A 12,647-nucleotide genomic window follows, 5' to 3' on the forward strand; every position below is an offset into this window, starting at 1 on the left:
CGACGAGTAAATGACACCGGCCGCTGACGCAAACCCACGCCCGGCAGGAGAGCTCGGAAGGCGGCTAAGATTTCAAGGAAGACCCCCCCTGCGCAGACCTCCACTAGGCCGGGATGACTGTTCAGCTGCGGCGGGGAGTGGCCTCCCTCCGGTCGGCACGACGAGTAAATGACACCGGCCGCTGACGCAAACCCACGCCCGGCAGGAGAGCTCGGAAGGCGGCTAAGATTTCAAGGAAGACCCCCCCTGCGCAGACCTCCACTAGGCCGGGATGACTGTTCAGCTGCGGCGGGGAGTGGCCTCCCTCCGGTCGGCACGACGAGTAAAGCTATTTAGGAAAATCTGAGATAAATATCACTTGCATAATAATTTGGAACACGGTCCCGTGTTCCAAATTATTATGCAAAATGTATTTAGACACCAGCAATCGCACTTAGATTTGTTTCTTTTTTCTTTCTTTTAGCTTCCATAATGTTACCGGGCGCTGACGCAAACCCACGCCGGGCAGGAGAGCTCAAAAGCCGGGTAACATTTCAAGGAAGCTATTTAGGAAAATCTGAGATAAATATCCTTTGCATAATAATTTGGAACACGGTCCCGTGTTCCAAATTATTATGCAAAATGTATTTAAGTGTCATAAAGATTACATTTTTTGTTTTTCAAGTACTGAAATCACCCTCAGTCATGGTACAGTCCATGGTAGTCTGCCAGGTGAGCGCAATTGTAGTAATTAACAAGTCTATTTAAGTTCCGCGTTTTTAAGCGTTCGGCCATTTCGTTCAACCATGGGGAGGAAAAAGGATCTCTCTGCTGTCGAGAAGCGTGAAATCGTTCGATGCCTTGGACAAGGTATGCAGACATTCGATATTGCACGAAAGCTTAAGCGCGACCATCGAACTTTGAAGAAATTCGTCGCTGATTCGGAGCAAACGCGCGTTCGTGCAGACAAAGGCACGACAAGGAAGGTTTCTGCAAGACAAACAAATCGAATCAAGAGGGCGGCTGCAAGCATGCCACTAAAGACGAGCAAACAAATATTCGACGCTGCTGGTGCCAGTGAAGTCCCACGAACGACGAGGTGCAGGATCCTCCAGAGGCTTGCAGTTGTGCGGAAACCCTCCATTCGGCCACCCCTGAACAACGCGAACAAGCAGAAACGGCTGCAGTGGGCCCAGACTTACATGAAGACAAATTTTCAGACAGTCCTGTTCACCGACGAGTGCCGTGCAACCTTGGATGGGCCAGGTAGGGTTTTTTAAGTTTTTCCTTGCACTTTTGAGAGCTCAGGGGATGCTTTGAGAATAATTGTCAATTTCTGTCTATGTGAAGCCCTTTGAGACTGCTTGTGATTTAGGGCTATACAAATAAACTTGATTTGACTTGACTTTACAGATGGATGGAGTCGTGGATGGTTGGTGGACGGCCACGATAGCCCAACAAGGCTGCGGCGTCAGCAGGGAGGTGGCGGAGTGATGTTTTGGGCCGGAATCATGGGGAGAGAGCTGCTTGGCCCCTTTAGGGTCCCTGAAGGCGTCAAAATTACGTCTGTTAACTACGTGGAATTTCTGACTCAACACTTCTGTCCATGGTACAACAGGAAGAACCGTGCTTTCCGTCAAAAGATCATCTTCATGCATGACAATGCACCATCTCATGCTGCAAGAAATACGTCAACGTCTTTGGCATCTATGGGAATAAAGGGAGAGAAACTGATGGTGTGGCCCCCATGCTCCCCTGACCTCAATCCTATTGAAAACTTGTGGAGCATCGTCAAGCAGAAAATCTACGAAGGTGGGAGGCAGTTCAATTCCAAAGAGCAGCTCTGGCAGGCTATTCTTAGATCCTGCCAAGAAATTCAACCAGAAACTGTACAAAAACTCACAAGTTCAGTGGATGGAAGAATCGTGAAGCTGCTGTTGAACAAAGGGTCCTATGTTAAAATGTAACTTTGTTTTTTATTGAAATAAAGGGTCCTATGTTAAAATGTAACTTGTTTGTCTTTTCTTTGAAATAGCTTTTGATTTCAGTAAATATGACCTCCTAATGCTGTAAATTCTTAAGATGGGCATTTCAGTTCATAAAAACCTATAAAATGTTATAAAACTCTGTTGTGCGTAATAATGTGGAACAGTGCATTTTAAGTTTTTTATTTTTTAAAAATTCTGTGATCATTCGGAGGTTTGTTCAATAAAATTAGAATTCATCAAAATAATGGTTGATGACTTGAAAATTATGCTGACTCATTTTGCATCGACTATTTAGGAAAATCTGAGATAAATGTCACTTGCATAATAATTTGGAACACGGTGTACGGCGCAAGAGCCGTTGGCACTTAGAAAATATTCGCCAAAGTTGGCGCGAGCTCCAGAAGGAGAGGCTGATTTTTCGCCGTTCGTGGCCGACCGAGGGAACCAGGCAAAGCGGACACATTACGGCGCAAGAGCCGTTGGCACTTAGAAAATATTCGCCAAAGTTGGCGCGAGCTCCAGAAGGAGAGGCTGATTTTTCGCCGTTCGTGGCCGACCGAGGGAACCAGGCAAAGCGGACACATTACGGCGCAAGAGCCGTTGGCACTTAGAAAATATTCGCCAAAGTTGGCGCGAGCTCCAGAAGGAGAGGCTGATTTTTCGCCGTTTGTGGCCGACCGAGGGAACCAGACAAAGCGGACACATTACGGCGCAAGAGCCGTTGGCACTTAGAATATTTTTGCCAAAGTTGGCGCGAGCTCCAGAAGGAGAGGCTGATTTTTCGCCGTTCGTGGCCGACCGAGGGAACCAGGCAAAGCGGACACATTACGGCGCAAGAGCCGTTGGCACTTAGAAAATATTCGCCAAAGTTGGCGCGAGCTCCAGAAGGAGAGGCTGATTTTTCGCCGTTCGTGGCCGACCGAGGGAACCAGGCAAAGCGGACACATTACGGCGCAAGAGCCGTTGGCACTTAGAAAATATTCGCCAAAGTTGGCGCGAGCTCCAGAAGGAGAGGCTGATTTTTCGCCGTTCGTGGCCGACCGAGGGAACCAGGCAAAGCGGACACATTACGGCGCAAGAGCCGTTGGCACTTAGAAAATATTCGCCAAAGTTGGCGCGAGCTCCAGAAGGAGAGGCTGATTTTTCGCCGTTCGTGGCCGACCGAGGGAACCAGACAAAGCGGACACATTACGGCGCAAGAGCCGTTGGCACTTAGAAAATATTCGCCAAAGTTGGCGCGAGCTCCAGAAGGAGAGGCTGATTTTTCGCCGTTCGTGGCCGACCGAGGGAACCAGACAAAGCGGACACATTACGGCGCAAGAGCCGTTGGCACTTAGAAAATATTCGCCAAAGTTGGCGCGAGCTCCAGAAGGAGAGGCTGATTTTTCGCTGTTTGTGGCCGACCGAGGGAACCAGACAAAGCGGACACATTACGGCGCAAGAGCCGTTGGCACTTAGAAAATATTTGCCAAAGTTGGCGCGAGCTCCAGAAGGAGAGGCTGATTTTTCGCCATTCGTGGCCGACCGAGGGAACCAGACAAAGCGGACACATTACGGCGCAAGAGCCGTTGGCACTTAGAAAATATTCGCCAAAGTTGGCGCGAGCTCCAGAAGGAGAGGCTGATTTTTCGCTGTTTGTGGCCGACCGAGGGAACCAGACAAAGCGGACACATTACGGCGCAAGAGCCGTTGGCACTTAGAAAATATTTGCCAAAGTTGGCGCGAGCTCCAGAAGGAGAGGCTGATTTTTCGCCATTCGTGGCCGACCGAGGGAACCAGACAAAGCGGACAGCTTGTGCGGCAGCCCACGCTGGCACTTAGAAAATATTCTGAAATTCTCACCGACTTCCGTGGTGGAGAGGCCGAATTTTTGCGATTCGGGTCCGAAAGGAGAACCGTCGCAATTCGGACAGCTTGTGCGGCAGCCCACGCTGGCACTTAGAAAATATTCTGAAATTCTCACCGACCTCCGTGGTGGAGAGGCCGGATTTTCGACATTCGGATCCGACCGGGGAACCGTCGCCACTCGGACAAGTTGTGCGGCAGCCCACGCTCGCACTTAGAAAATATTCTGAAATTCTCACCGACCTCCGTGGTGGAGAGGCCGAATTTTCGACATTCGTGGCCGACCGGGGAACCGTCGCCACTCGGACAACTTGTGCGGCAGCCCTCGGTGATTTTAGGACCGCTTTTTCACCCTCGCTGTCCGACCGGAGAACCGTCGTAGCTCGGACAGTTCGTGTGCCAGCATCCGCTGGCACTTAGAAAATTTTAAAAAAGAAAAAAATAGTCTTCTGCATATACGTTCTGACTATATTTTGCGATTAGGGGGTAAAGGTAATGAGTACAGTGACTAGGGGGACCAACTCATCGTACTCTGGCGCACCAACACGCCAAGGTTGGTACTGCACTTAGGCTGATTTTTGCGCTATTCGCGGCCGACCGGGGAACCAGCGCGGAGCGGACACATTACGGCGAATGAGCCGTTGGCACTTAGAAAATTTTTGAGCTTTTTTCGAACTTCCGTGAGGCTGATTTTGCGCTATTCGCGGCCGACCGGGGAACCAGCGCGGAGCGGACACATTACGGCGAATGAGCCGTTGGCACTTAGAAAATTTTTGAGCTTTTTTCGAACTTCCGTGAGGCTGATTTTGCGCTATTCGCGGCCGACCGGGGAACCAGCGCGGAGCGGACACATTACGGCGAATGAGCCGTTGGCACTTAGAAAATTTTTGAGCTTTTTTCGAACTTCCGTGAGGCTGATTTTGCGCTATTCGCGGCCGACCGGGGAACCAGCGCGGAGCGGACACATTACGGCGAATGAGCCGTTGGCACTTAGAAAATTTTTGAGCTTTTTTCGGACTTCCGTGTGGAGCTTTGGGGCCGTTCCGCCTAACTTTTTATGCCCGATTAGGCTTCCAGGGAGGCGGCTAAGCATTATTGACCAATCATGGAGCTTTTTTGGGACTTCCGTGTGGAGCTTTGGGGCCGTTCCGCCTAACTTTTTATGCCCGATTAGGCTTCCAGGGAGGCGGCTAAGCATTATTGACCAATCATGGAGCTTTTTTGGGACTTCCGTGTGGAGCTTTGGGGCCGTTCCGCCTAACTTTTTATGCCCGATTAGGCTTCCAGGGAGGCGGCTAAGCATTATTGACCAATCATGGAGCTTTTTTGGGACTTCCGTGTGGAGCTTTGGAGCCGTTCCGCCTAACTTTTTATGCCCGATTAGGCTTCCAGGGAGGCGGCTAAGCATTATTGACCAATCATGGAGCTTTTTTGGGACTTCCGTGTGGAGCTTTGGGGCCGTTCCGCCTAGCTTTTTATGCCCGATTAGGCTTCCAGGGAGGCGGCTAAGCATTATTGACCAATCATGGAGCTTTTTTGGGACTTCCGTGTGGAGCTTTGGGGCCGTTCCGCCTAACTTTTTATGCCCGATTAGGCTTCCAGGGAGGCGGCTAAGCATTATTGACCAATCATGGAGCTTTTTTGGGACTTCCGTGTGGAGCTTTGGGGCCGTTCCGCCTAACTTTTTATGCCCGATTAGGCTTCCAGGGAGGCGGCTAAGCATTATTGACCAATCATGGAGCTTTTTTGGGACTTCCGTGTGGAGCTTTGGGGCCGTTCCGCCTAACTTTTTATGCCCGATTAGGCTTCCAGGGAGGCGGCTAAGCATTATTGACCAATCATGGAGCTTTTTTGGGACTTCCGTGTGGAGCTTTGGGGCCGTTCCGCCTAGCTTTTTATGCCCGATTAGGCTTCCAGGGAGGCGGCTAAGCATTATTGACCAATCATGGAGCTTTTTTGGGACTTCCAGCCGATGCTTTGGGGGCCTTCCCCCTCACTTTCTACGCCCGATTGGGCTTCCAGGGACGCGGCTAAGCATTTTTAACAGAAATGGAGCTTTTTGAGGACCTCCACACGGAGCTCCAGGGCCGGTCCGCCTCACTTTTTACGCCCGATTACGCTTCCAGGGACGCGGCTAAGCATTTTTAACACGTTATGGAGCTTTTTGAGGACCTCCACACGGAGCTCCAGGGCCGGTCCGCCTCACTTTTTACGCCCGATTAGATTTGCATAATAATTTGGAACACGGTGCCGTGTTCCAAATTATTATGCGGGCTGGTGCTTGGGGCTGGCGTCCGCCTATAGTGGTTTAATTTCGGGAGGAAGATTCATTTTCGTCCCAAGCCCGCCGCTGGAGAAAATCTTAGGTACCAGGAGTGGATTTTTTTTGTCCACTCAGGAGGGGGACGTTGACTGGTTCGGTGTCCGGGGGAAAGTGCTCTTTTCTCGGCCAGGAGAAAGATGAGACTCCGAGCCCGCCGCTGGAGAAAATTTTAGGTACCAGGAGCGGATTTTTTTTTCTCCAGGGGCGTTCCGCCTAACATTTTACGCCCGATTACGCTTCCAGGGACGCGGCTAAGCATTTTTAACACGTTATGGAGCTTTTTGAGGACCTCCACACGGAGCTCCAGGGCCGGTCCGCCTCACTTTTTACGCCCGATTACGCTTCCAGGGACGCGGCTAAGCATTTTTGACCAATCATGGAGCTTTTTTGGGACTTCCAGCCGGTGCTTTGGGGGCCTTCCCCCTCACTTTCTACGCCCGATTGGGCTTCCAGGGACGCGGCTAAGCATTTTTAACAGAAATGGAGCTTTTTGCGGAGCTCCAGCCGGTGCCACCGGCAGGCCGTGCACGCGGACGAGATGACCGAAAGAAGCTCCAGGAGAGCGGATGGACGCTTTTTAAGCACCGAGGCGGAGATCGCGGAGCTTTAATAGACTTCCAGCGGGCCCAAAGCGGCCAGGCAGACGGCGCAGCGCGACCTGGTACCTCGCACGGGACGCATCGCCCCCCCCGCGCACAGTTCCAGGGGGCCGGGATGACGTTTCAAAGCTGCCGCTGCAGCTGCGGCGGGGAGTGGCCTCCCTCCGGTGGACACGACGAGTAAATGACACCGGCCGCTGACGCAAACCCACGCCCGGCAGGAGAGCTCGGAAGGCGGCTAAGATTTCAAGGAAGACCCCTCCTGCGCAGACCTCCACTAGGCCAGGATGACTTTTCAAAGCTGCCTCTGCAGCTGCGGCGGGGAGTTGCCTCCCTCCGGTGGACACGACGAGTAAATACACCAGCACTTGCTCTTAGATTTGTTTCTTTTTTCTTTCTTTTAGCTTCCATAATGTTACCGGGCGCTGACGCAAACCCACGCCGGGCAGGAGAGCTCGGAAGGCGGCTAAGATTTCAAGGAAGACCCCCCCTGCGCAGACCTCCACTAGGCCGGGATGACTGTTCAGCTGCGGCGGGGAGTGGCCTCCCTCCGGTCGGCACGACGAGTAAATGACACCGGCCGCTGACGCAAACCCACGCCCGGCAGGAGAGCTCGGAAGGCGGCTAAGATTTCAAGGAAGACCCCCCCTGCGCAGACCTCCACTAGGCCGGGATGACTGTTCAGCTGCGGCGGGGAGTGGCCTCCCTCCGGTCGGCACGACGAGTAAATGACACCGGCCGCTGACGCAAACCCACGCCCGGCAGGAGAGCTCGGAAGGCGGCTAAGATTTCAAGGAAGACCCCCCCTGCGCAGACCTCCACTAGGCCGGGATGACTGTTCAGCTGCGGCGGGGAGTGGCCTCCCTCCGGTCGGCACGACGAGTAAATGACACCGGCCGCTGACGCAAACCCACGCCCGGCAGGAGAGCTCGGAAGGCGGCTAAGATTTCAAGGAAGACCCCCCCTGCGCAGACCTCCACTAGGCCGGGATGACTGTTCAGCTGCGGCGGGGAGTGGCCTCCCTCCGGTCGGCACGACGAGTAAATGACACCGGCCGCTGACGCAAACCCACGCCCGGCAGGAGAGCTCGGAAGGCGGCTAAGATTTCAAGGAAGACCCCCCCTGCGCAGACCTCCACTAGGCCGGGATGACTGTTCAGCTGTAGCGGGGAGTGGCCTCCCTCCGGTCGGCACGACGAGTAAATGACACCGGCCGCTGACGCAAACCCACGCCCGGCAGGAGAGCTCGGAAGGCGGCTAAGATTTCAAGGAAGACCCCCCCTGCGCAGACCTCCACTAGGCCGGGATGACTGTTCAGCTGCGGCGGGGAGTGGCCTCCCTCCGGTCGGCACGACGAGTAAATGACACCGGCCGCTGACGCAAACCCACGCCCGGCAGGAGAGCTCGGAAGGCGGCTAAGATTTCAAGGAAGACCCCCCCTGCGCAGACCTCCACTAGGCCGGGATGACTGTTCAGCTGCGGCGGGGAGTGGCCTCCCTCCGGTCGGCACGACGAGTAAAGCTATTTAGGAAAATCTGAGATAAATATCACTTGCATAATAATTTGGAACACGGTCCCGTGTTCCAAATTATTATGCAAAATGTATTTAGACACCAGCAATCGCACTTAGATTTGTTTCTTTTTTCTTTCTTTTAGCTTCCATAATGTTACCGGGCGCTGACGCAAACCCACGCCGGGCAGGAGAGCTCAAAAGCCGGGTAACATTTCAAGGAAGCTATTTAGGAAAATCTGAGATAAATATCCTTTGCATAATAATTTGGAACACGGTCCCGTGTTCCAAATTATTATGCAAAATGTATTTAAGTGTCATAAAGATTACATTTTTTGTTTTTCAAGTACTGAAATCACCCTCAGTCATGGTACAGTCCATGGTAGTCTGCCAGGTGAGCGCAATTGTAGTAATTAACAAGTCTATTTAAGTTCCGCGTTTTTAAGCGTTCGGCCATTTCGTTCAACCATGGGGAGGAAAAAGGATCTCTCTGCTGTCGAGAAGCGTGAAATCGTTCGATGCCTTGGACAAGGTATGCAGACATTCGATATTGCACGAAAGCTTAAGCGCGACCATCGAACTTTGAAGAAATTCGTCGCTGATTCGGAGCAAACGCGCGTTCGTGCAGACAAAGGCACGACAAGGAAGGTTTCTGCAAGACAAACAAATCGAATCAAGAGGGCGGCTGCAAGCATGCCACTAAAGACGAGCAAACAAATATTCGACGCTGCTGGTGCCAGTGAAGTCCCACGAACGACGAGGTGCAGGATCCTCCAGAGGCTTGCAGTTGTGCGGAAACCCTCCATTCGGCCACCCCTGAACAACGCGAACAAGCAGAAACGGCTGCAGTGGGCCCAGACTTACATGAAGACAAATTTTCAGACAGTCCTGTTCACCGACGAGTGCCGTGCAACCTTGGATGGGCCAGGTAGGGTTTTTTAAGTTTTTCCTTGCACTTTTGAGAGCTCAGGGGATGCTTTGAGAATAATTGTCAATTTCTGTCTATGTGAAGCCCTTTGAGACTGCTTGTGATTTAGGGCTATACAAATAAACTTGATTTGACTTGACTTTACAGATGGATGGAGTCGTGGATGGTTGGTGGACGGCCACGATAGCCCAACAAGGCTGCGGCGTCAGCAGGGAGGTGGCGGAGTGATGTTTTGGGCCGGAATCATGGGGAGAGAGCTGCTTGGCCCCTTTAGGGTCCCTGAAGGCGTCAAAATTACGTCTGTTAACTACGTGGAATTTCTGACTCAACACTTCTGTCCATGGTACAACAGGAAGAACCGTGCTTTCCGTCAAAAGATCATCTTCATGCATGACAATGCACCATCTCATGCTGCAAGAAATACGTCAACGTCTTTGGCATCTATGGGAATAAAGGGAGAGAAACTGATGGTGTGGCCCCCATGCTCCCCTGACCTCAATCCTATTGAAAACTTGTGGAGCATCGTCAAGCAGAAAATCTACGAAGGTGGGAGGCAGTTCAATTCCAAAGAGCAGCTCTGGCAGGCTATTCTTAGATCCTGCCAAGAAATTCAACCAGAAACTGTACAAAAACTCACAAGTTCAGTGGATGGAAGAATCGTGAAGCTGCTGTTGAACAAAGGGTCCTATGTTAAAATGTAACTTTGTTTTTTATTGAAATAAAGGGTCCTATGTTAAAATGTAACTTGTTTGTCTTTTCTTTGAAATAGCTTTTGATTTCAGTAAATATGACCTCCTAATGCTGTAAATTCTTAAGATGGGCATTTCAGTTCATAAAAACCTATAAAATGTTATAAAACTCTGTTGTGCGTAATAATGTGGAACAGTGCATTTTAAGTTTTTTATTTTTTAAAAATTCTGTGATCATTCGGAGGTTTGTTCAATAAAATTAGAATTCATCAAAATAATGGTTGATGACTTGAAAATTATGCTGACTCATTTTGCATCGACTATTTAGGAAAATCTGAGATAAATGTCACTTGCATAATAATTTGGAACACGGACTGTGTTCCAAATTATTATGCAAATTGTATTTATGTGTCAGAAAGATTAAATTTTTTGTTTTTCAATTAAACTCATGGACGGTATTCCGTGTCAGGGCTCTTTGGATAACTGAGATCAATTTCAGACACCGGTGATGATTACCGGCCAGTTGAGCCCACATTAAGGAGAAACTACTCAAGAATGGCGTTCCACATTATTAAGCAGATGATTTGAAGTTCGCTTTGAGCAGTGGCGGACGCCAACCCACGACCGGTGGGAGAGCTCGGAGGGCGGATGGGCTTTCAAGGAAGCCCCCCAGGCCGGTCCCACTCGCACTTAGAATTTTTTTTTTTTTTGGCTTCCATAATGTACCGGGCGCGGACGCGAAACCCACGCCGGGCAGGAGAGCTCGAAAGGCGGCTAAGCATTCAAGGAAGCACCGTCTGGAGCTTCAGAGCCGTTCCGCCTGACTTTTAACGTAGAGTACCGGGCGCAAACCACTAACTCAAGCCCGGCATGGCAGCTCGAAAGGCGGCTAAGCATTCAAGGAAGCACCGTCTGGAGCTTCAGAGCCGTTCCGCCTGACTTTTAACGTAGAGTACCGGGCGCAAACCACTAACTCAAGCCCGGCATGGCAGCTCGAAAGGCGGCTAAGCATTCAAGGAAGCACCGTCTGGAGCTTCAGAGCCGTTCCGCCTGACTTTTAACGTAGAGTACCGGGCGCAAACCACTAACTCAAGCCCGGCATGGCAGCTCGAAAGGCGGCTAAGCATTCAAGGAAGCACCGTCTGGAGCTTCAGAGCCGTTCCGCCTGACTTTTAACGTAGAGTACCGGGCGCAAACCACTAACTCAAGCCCGGCATGGCAGCTCGAAAGGCGGCTAAGCATTCAAGGAAGCACCGTCTGGAGCTTCAGAGCCGTTCCGCCTGACTTTTAACGTAGAGTACCGGGCGCAAACCACTAACTCAAGCCCGGCATGGCAGCTCGAAAGGCGGCTAAGCATTCAAGGAAGCACCGTCTGGAGCTTCAGAGCCGTTCCGCCTGACTTTTAACGTAGAGTACCGGGCGCAAACCACTAACTCAAGCCCGGCATGGCAGCTCGAAAGGCGGCTAAGCATTCAAGGAAGCACCGTCTGGAGCTTCAGAGCCGTTCCGCCTGACTTTTAACGTAGAGTACCGGGCGCAAACCACTAACTCAAGCCCGGCATGGCAGCTCGAAAGGCGGCTAAGCATTCAAGGAAGCGACGCCGGCCGGTCCGCGGGCCAAATAGGGTCCAGTAAAGTACCGGGCGCAAACCACTAACTCAAGCCCGGCATGGCAGCTCGAAAGGCGGCTAAGCATTCAAGGAAGCGACGTAAAGTACCGGGCGCGGCCACTAACGCCTTGTGGCGGTCGCCTTGTGGCGGTCGGGGGGTGGCGGTCGGGGCTGGCGCTTGGGGCCGGTGGCGGTCGCCTTGTGGCGGTCGCCTTGTGGCGGTCGGGGGGTGGCGGTCGGGGCTGGCGCTTGGGGCCAGTGGCGGTCGCCTTGTGGCGGTCGCCTTGTGGCGGTCGCCTTGTGGCGGTCGCCTTGTGGCGGTCGCCTTGTGGCGGTCGGGGGGTGGCGGTCGGGGCTGGCGCTTGGGGCCAGTGGCGGTCGCCTTGTGGCGGTCGCCTTGTGGCGGTCGCCTTGTGGCGGTCGCCTTGTGGCGGTCGCCTTGTGGCGGTCGGGGCTGGCGCTTGGGGCCGGTGGCGGTCGCCTTGTGGCGGTCGCCTTGTGGCGGTCGCCTTGTGGCGGTCGCCTTGTGGCGGTCGCCTTGTGGCGGTCGGGGGGTGGCGGTCGGGGCTGGCGCTTGGGGCCAGTGGCGGTCGCCTTGTGGCGGTCGCCTTGTGGCGGTCGCCTTGTGGCGGTCGCCTTGTGGCGGTCGCCTTGTGGCGGTCGCCTTGTGGCGGTCGGGGGGTGGCGGTCGGGGCTGGCGCTTGGGGCCGGTGGCGGTCGCCTTGTGGCGGTCGCCTTGTGGCGGTCGGGGGGTGGCGGTCGGGGCTGGCGCTTGGGGCCGGTGGCGGTCGCCTTGTGGCGGTCGCCTTGTGGCGGTCGCCTTGTGGCGGTCGGGGGGTGGCGGTCGGGGCTGGCGCTTGGGGCCGGTGGCGGTCGCCTTGTGGCGGTCGCCTTGTGGCGGTCGCCTTGTGGCGGTCGGGGGGTGGCGGTCGGGGCTGGCGCTTGGGGCTGGCGTCCGCCAATAGTGGTTTAATTTCGGGAGGAAGATTGATTTTCGTCCCAAGCCCGCCGCTGGAGAAAATTTTAGGTACCAGGAGTGGATTTTTTTTGTCCACTCAGGAGGGGGACGTTGGCTGGTTTGGTGTCCGGGGGAAAGTGCTCTTTTCTCGGCCAGGAGAAAGATTAGACTCCCAGCCCGCCGCTGGAGAAAATTCTAGGTACCAGGAGTGGATTTTTT

Source organism: Syngnathus typhle, unplaced genomic scaffold, assembly GCF_033458585.1.
Source record: "Syngnathus typhle isolate RoL2023-S1 ecotype Sweden unplaced genomic scaffold, RoL_Styp_1.0 HiC_scaffold_78, whole genome shotgun sequence".
In the NCBI taxonomy this organism is placed as follows: domain Eukaryota; kingdom Metazoa; phylum Chordata; class Actinopteri; order Syngnathiformes; family Syngnathidae; genus Syngnathus; species Syngnathus typhle.